Here is a 7998-nt window from a genome sequence, read left to right on the forward strand (position 1 = left end):
TGCCACACCCCTATGCAGAAGAGGAATCTACTGCCCCTCCCTTAAGTCTGGGCTGGTCCTGTGACTGATTTTGACCAATAGCATCTAGCAATGGTGACACTGTGCCATTTCTAGGCCTTAAGAAGTCCAGCAGCTTCCCTTCTGCTTTCTTGCTAACCTGAGTCACAATATAAAGAAGTCCAGGCTCTCCTGAAGGAAAGAGCAACCTTGTGAAAAGAAAGGCCAGGTGGAGGAGAACTGACTGATGGAACCAGCTAACTGGCAGCCACAGGGCTCCCAACCAGTGAGGCCATCTTGACATTACAGCTTTTCCCAGTCCCAGGTGAATGCAGCTGCATGAATGAACTCAGGCTGTTATAGGGCAGCCCTGATACAAAACGGGGTGCCTGACTGTGGGTCCTCACCCGCGCGCTTAAAAGGACTTATCAATACTCTACTGCAGGCACACGCGAAAGGTTAATAAAAGGTTTATTTACAAGGGAAGGGGAAATGAGGAAATGTACAGCTCAGGGAGAAAAGTGGGAGACAAAGTTTTAAATGCGTCCTACCCGATCCGCAGATCTGGAATCCCAAATGGCGCTCTGAGAGCTGGCCGCCAGCCAGGAGCCGTGAAGCCAGGAGGCGAGCGACAGAGCGAGAGACCCCAAGGCCCACGTGTTTGGTTTTTATACCCAACCTGGCTGCTTAACTCCACCCTCAGGTCCCAGCCACCCTCCCTTTGGTGGTGACGGGATTTGTCTTTCCCAACGTCTTGATGGCTTTGGTCTGGAGTGGGGGTGGGGTCCACAAAGTCTGTGTGGTATTAGCTCAGAACATCCTTTCCCCCTAACAAGTCAACAACATACAGAGCAGTGATAAGCAGGACTCTCTACTGAGTCCTGCTGGGATTCTCTGACCCACAGACTAGTAAGAAACAAATATTGTTTTAAGGCGCTGTATTTGTGATACAGACTAAATAACTGACAAACCATCTCTTACCCCACCCATACCCCAGATTTCATGTGACTGGGTTTTTGGGAAGCCAAGAAATAATGTCCACATAGGAAAGTTTACCCTGGAGCCCAAACGGGTCAATAAGCTTGTCTCTTCCTCCAGCCAACATTTCCTAGATCAGTCTTGGTCTACTTCCACTTTGCTTCACTTCAGATAAAATTCTAGGAATTTCCCCATTTCTGCTATATATTTCCACTCCTCTGCCTCATATCCCAAAGCCACTACCATATCCAATTTGAGCTTCCCTAAGGGACATTAACCCCATAATTTTCATATGGCTATTTTTGAGACTAAGGAAAATCTGCAAATTTGTGTATATTTATCCATAGTAGATCTCAGCCAAGTCAAAATTATATTTAATGCTGCATATGGTTGGGTCATAAAATATACATGGATGTCTAATCTCTTTATGTAAGTTTTCAAGTGCCAACTAATAATGTACCAATTTCTGACAAGAAGGCTCTTTTAATTTTCTCTTAAGATTCTTTAATCCAATTTTATTCAGTCAGTAGTCACAATATGAATATGCTACATTACCCTGAAGAGTTTCTTCAGTATTTTTTAAGAGATCTAAACTGTTTCCAATGGCAACCAGAGAATCAGCTTGACATCTCAGACTATTAAAAACCTTAAAGTCCATCCATATCATGAGCCCAGGAGAGAAATGGGAGGTTTATGACATTTTAATCATTGATAATTTTGGTTGTGCTGATAAGAAGACTTTTTAATGCGAGGAACTTGGAGATGAATCCAAGGAGAGTTGCCAAAGTAATTAAAACAGCTTTGTAAATTGGTTGGAAGACTATGCCAGATTATCAAAAGGACTCTCAGCCTATCTGACCCTCTCCTCCCCAGGCCAACCCCATCATTCATCAGCTGTTCCCAGACTTAATTGAAATTGACAACACAATAATAATAAAAATGTGCCATGGCTCATGCAGCACACACTACCTCATAATTCCCAGATAATGTGACACTAAATACTGAGATAGATTATTTATACCCTGCTGACTGAACGTGGTTCGGGCAGCTTACATTAAAGGTTTATTTATTTATTTATACAGGCACTGGGTATAGTCAGAAGCGTGGGAGGGTGAGAGAATTCACCAGAGCCAGAGTGGGGAACAGAACAGGCAGACTGACGAAATACACTGCTGAGGGGAGCAGCGGGCACTACAGGAGAGGTCTGCCACGTCTTGTGGGACCCTCGCTGGTGGCCAGGGATTGAACAGGGGCTACAGAGGCTATGGGCAGCTTCGCAGCCCAGTGCTCAACCTCCTGCACCACCAGGGAGGCCCTCGGGCAGCTTACATTAAACCTGCAGTGAGAATAATACATAAAATTAACACATCGTAATAGCCATGTTTGGACATATATTGAAAAATACAGAAGGGAGGGGCCTCCCCGGTGGCGCAGCGGTTAAGTGGTTGAGCGCCACACTGAGAAGCTGTCTGCATCCTCTGCAGTGCCAGTTCGATCCCGGCTGACTTGTGAGGGTCCCATATGGCGCTGCAGACCTCTCCTGTCGTGCCCGCTGCTCCCCTCAGCAGTGTATTTCGTCGGTCTGCCTGTTCTGCTCCCCGCTCTGGCTCTGGTGAATTCTCTCACCCTCCCGCACTTCTGACCTGTACCCTAGTTCTTGTATAAAATAAATAAATAAATATTTTTTAAAATTTTTAAAAAAAAAGAAAAATACAGAAGGAGGAGGTGAAGGAGAAGAAGTAACATTTCAAAAATCCCTCTAGATAACAGAGCAAATTCATTTTTGTAAAATGGTAACAGCTAACCCAGGAGATATCCTATGACATCTACCCCCCAGGGAGACATTCACCAGTTGGGTAAAAAAAAATCACAGACCTTAGAATCAAAGGATCTAAGAGAAAATAGAAAACAAATGGCCCTCTATTTCATTCATAAAGACCACATAAAAATGCTAGAATTTTGTTTGTGCCATTAAAAATCCCCTGTGCATTTGTTTTCTGTAATTAGTTTGGACTATGAAGTTCAACCCTTCACCAACTAATTTGCCTCTTTTTCTACCATGTCAACTTGTCACTACATAACCACCAAGGAAGCCCATTTTAGGAATGTAGAATTTAATACATCCCATTCCCTTTAGCATTTCTCACTAGTATTTCTCAATAGGCCCAGTATTTCCAGGTCTTATGTAATGAACTACAGCCAACAGAATAATCTCATTATTTTAGTTCGATCCAAATTCTGTCATTTACTCAATTATTGTCCCTGATTCCTTGTATAAGTAGATTGGGTATATGTGTCTCCAGTTATTTTGTTGTTTTTGATACTTGAACTACCTTCCGTATTAGCAATATCTTTCTTTGCAAAATCAACAGCTCAGTAACAAAGAAAAATTTTAGCTAAACATCATTTTTCTTACAGATTTCAGCCACAAAGGGATAGAGACTGCCATTACCATTTATTCATATAGAAAAAAACATTGAGTATAATATAGCCTACCAAAATATAACCTACCAAATAGGACATTTTACTTTTGGACAGTGGGGAAAATCTATATTAAGACTCAATGTTGTCTTCCCCTAAAATTCTGCATAAATTAGTTTGCCCGTCCCTTTTTCCTGACATCTATTATTGAAGCCCAGAGCTATTTATTTAGATCTATTCCCTTAGCCTGTGATTTCATGGCTTGCTTGTGATTGAAAGCTTTCCAAAATCTATTTGGGCCTCTGTTCATCACTCCAGTGACCGCGCATTAACCTCAGTAACTAGACGGCAGCTACCCAAAGCACACCTGTGTTTGCCCTGCTGCCAGTCATGCACGCCCACACTTTATTACTAAAGCAATTTAAAGAACTGTATTCAGAAAAGAAAAAAAAAAATAGTGCTTTGCATTATTTTTCCCTTCAGTTTTCCCATTTCAGTTGGGTGAAACATGCTTGCATGTCCCTCTGTGCCACCCCATCTGTACATGTACATACACATGTACACAGACACATGTTACATTTATATTGTTCATGTAGCCTTTGGCTGCAGTTATTCACTGACCTGTCTAATGCTCCTTCCAAACTAAGAGTTTTTTTATGGCAACAGTCATCTCTCATATGCTTTTAAATCCTTAAATGCAGATTAGTGAGATAATCTAGGAGGAGCACATAGATTTAGAAGACCCAGGACGGAGCACTTCAGGCAGAAAAATTGTTAGAGTGAAGGAGAAAAGAAGAGGAGCTAATGAGGCTAAGAAGCAGCAGCCAGAAGAAAAGGTAAACCTGCCAAATGAATCAAAAGATTATTTACTTAGTAAGGTACCGCTGACCTTCAACTACATGGTACAAATGTGCTTTACTTGCTGAGCCCCTATGCAACCAAAAATCCTTATAACTTTTGACTTCTCAAAAACTTAACTATTAATAGCCTACTGGTGACCAGAAACCTGGTCAACACACACATATTTTGCATGTTATATGTATTGCATACTGCGTTTTTGCAACAAAGTAAGATAGGGGGAGGAATATGATTAAATAAATCATAAGAAAAAGAAAATGCATTTACAGTACCAGACCATATTTACTAAAAATAATTCAGAATCTGGACAAACTGTTGGTGTTCTAGAGTTTAGAGAAAACTTTAAATGGTAGTATATCATCTACTCCCATCCTTAGGAACCACTGGAGACTACAGGCAAGACTCAGACCTAGCCTGGGACTCCAATGTTGACCAGTCAGCTACACATGGACCTGGCATCAAGTTGGGGATCCAAGGGTCAAAAAGATGACCCCAATGGGACTCAAACTCAGCCTTGAAGCTTACGAAGACAAACAGCCAACCTGAACTAGAGTGAGACAAGAGTCTACCAGGGTCAACCAACCAGCCCTATCTGAACCAGCCTGGAGCTCCCAAGGCCCAAGTGCCAGCAGCACCTGCACTCAGCCTCAGGCTCGGAGGTCAACCAGCTGTCACATTCTTGACTGGGACTAAGCGAGTCTCATGAAGGCCAATAGTTGGTCCTACCCTGCCTCACCTTGAGCCTCCCAAGTAAGAGCATCCAACCCCATCACGACTTATTCTCTGCCAGGGGTTCCAATGTCAACCTACTTCAGCTGGGTTTCCGAGATTGGCCCGTCAGCCCTTCCAGAACCATCCTCAGTCTGGTGTTCCAAGGTCGACCAGCCACCTAACCCGGACCAGACCCCAGCCTTGAAATCCCTCAACTGACCAACTGGCCAGACCCAGATTCAGTTGGAGTCTCCTCAGATTCACCAATGACCCCACCCATACTCATCTCAGCCTAGAGACTCCCAAGGATGTCTAGCAGTTTAGACCCAGACTCAGACCCTACATCTAGCCCTGCAAGTCTGATGTCAACCAGCTGGCTGGACCCAGACTCAGACCTGGACTTTGACTCAGTGGGACCCTGCGGCCAACAGCCTGCATCCAGCATCTTTCAGCCAGCAACCAGGGAGCTGCATGCAGCATGCAAACAGGTAATATGAATAAAACATGCTACTTTCACCTCATACTCACAACACACGAATATATGCTGGGTGCACATAACATACAAGTAGATGTTCCATTCATGTACACCACAGGCATATAACATGCATGACACGTGCTATGGTCATATACACAAACACAGGACTTCAAGATACACAATGCATACATGCACACCACATATGTGCCCAAAACATGCTACTTATGCACACTGCATACATACAAGGAGAGAAGTAGATCCTGATACCTCCAAGACACCCACAGCAGTTCTTTGACATCCCCAGGCACAGAAGAAAGGGTGGACAGGCACCAAAAGGAGGCCCTGACTAACACTCCCTTCCCTTTTCTTCCAGAACTCAGGAGGGTAGGAGCACCACAAGAAAGATTAATGCCTTGCCTGGCCCAGGAGGAAAACAAACACAGTGCCAGTTCAGCGAAGACACCAGAAGACATCGCCAAGGGGAGAGACTTGCCTTACTCCACAAGGGTCCTCCAGTGGCTGCCGATAGATTGACAGCCCTGAGACTAACCCCTGTGCCACCAGGGAAGGCCAGCACCATACTTTTTTCAGTTGTGGACTTGTGTATGGTCCACATACAGGCACTGTGCCATATCCTCCTCATATGCTCAGGCCTAAGGTTGGTAATTAACCATATCAGGAAGTGAAAGCATAGCAGAGCTGCAGCAAAATCAAAATCCAAAACTAGGACCAGGATTTCCATGTACCTGATACATGAAGGCCTTCTGTGTTCTAAGATTAGAACCTCCCAGAGTTTCCTTGCTTGACTAGCACTTACTTTTCATGCCTCCAAACTGAATCCTGTGAAAGCAGATTTCTCTCCTTTGTCAATTTCCACATTCTATGCATTTTTCTACAAAGAATAGGATGAGCCCAGTTCTTTCTCTCTGCTTCCTATTCCATTGTACAATTAAGTCTATTGCACCAACTCCTCAGCCATCTTATAAAAAGGTAATTCATATGGATATAAAAATCATTTACTACATTAATTCACCCTCTCAAGGTTAACATTATTTACAAAATCTTTAATTTCCCAAAGAATAAAATGAAAAGGAAGGAAGAATTTAGTTAATACTGACAAGGATTTATTTGCTGGTTATTGCCTCTTAGCAAATAAAGATGATCATTATTTTCTTTCAAGTAAGAAAGAAAAGCAAGTAGATGTCTAAGACAGAAAGCATCCAGAAAAGATGCAGAAATCATCTAGGATAATAATAACAAAGTTATTTGGTTAAGGCTAACTAGAATAGGTATAAACTGCTATCATACCTGTTAACAAATGGGAAAATTATAGCTTGGAATGGTTAATACTTGTCCCCAAGACCATAGATCTACAAATGGTGGACATAAAATTTGATAGTCATCTTAATTTTAAAGCAGAAAATAACTGGTTTCTTATTGCAATGAAAAATATATTCCTTTAGGGCCTCCCCGGTGGCGCAGTGATTGAGCGCTGGGTTGTGAAGCTGCCCGCAGCCTCTGCAGCGCCGGTTCGATCCCTGGCCGCTCCCCAGCCACCAGAGGAGGGTCCCACATGGCGCGCAGACCTCTCCTGCCGCCCACTGCTCCCCTCAGCAGTGTACTTCAGTCCTTCTGCCTGCTCTGCTCCCCGCTCTGGCTCTGGTGAATTCTCTCACCCTCCCGCGCTTCTGACTGTACCCAGTGCTTGTATAAATAAGTAAAATAAATAAATAAAAAATAAAAATCTTAAATAAAAAAAAATATATTCCTTTAAATCTTGAAACAACTCATCTGTCCATAAATATAAGTAGCTGGATACACCTTGGGAGAATGTGGCCTGAAAGCATAGCTTCTACCTCCATTTCTATGCTGGAAAATTTAGTTGTCAGTATTGATTAGTCAAAAGACATTTCCTTCACAGTCAAGACCATTTTAAATCTTTTAAAAGAGATCAACATCGAATTCTAAAGTGAAGTTCCTTATTTACACAGTGATTGTGCACATTTTCTTACCTTTTATAGCTTTTTTTTCTAGGTTCTTTATAATTTTGTATTAACCAGTTCATAGTAGACATTCATTAAATGCTACATTGAATGGATGAATGAATGAATGAATGAATGCATATCACTGACCTTTCTCTGACAATATTTTTTTTTCAGGGGAGAACGCGAACGCAGTCCCCCACTACCACAAATTATGCAGTCGAGTTTCCCACATTTGGGGAAATTGCAGGGGTCAGCACATCCGGAGGCCAATGGATAAGCCTCGCCCTGGGAAAACCACCTTCATAATCATGGTATCTCCCCTGCCAGGTAAGTATTCTCTGACAATTTTTTAGGATCTACTCTGACAATTGTTTTGAAACTTGGCTACTTCAATTACCTTTTTCTGTCTAATAAGTTACCTCAAGGGTCTCCCTGGTGGCACAAGGGCTTAAGCACCACACTATGAAACAATCTGCAGGCTCTGCAGCACGAGCTTGATTCCTGGCCAGCCAGGGAGAAACCCACATGGTGCAGCAGACCTCTCCAACTCGTCCGCTGCTCCCCTCAGTGTAT

General features: G+C 42.9%; 1 non-coding gene across 1 annotated transcript; it reads right to left on the reverse strand.

The window, feature by feature from the left end:
- Positions 1-7596: 7596 nt before the first annotated feature.
- Positions 7597-7760, reverse strand: LOC119237738 (U1 spliceosomal RNA). Its single transcript, XR_005123385.1, has one exon. It is a non-coding gene; the product is annotated as a U1 spliceosomal RNA (small nuclear RNA).
- Positions 7761-7998: the final 238 nt, after the last annotated feature.

Source organism: Talpa occidentalis, unplaced genomic scaffold, assembly GCF_014898055.3.
Source record: "Talpa occidentalis isolate TD23 unplaced genomic scaffold, MPIMG_talOcc4v2.1 talOcc4.10, whole genome shotgun sequence".
NCBI classification, from domain to species: Eukaryota; Metazoa; Chordata; class Mammalia; order Eulipotyphla; family Talpidae; genus Talpa; species Talpa occidentalis.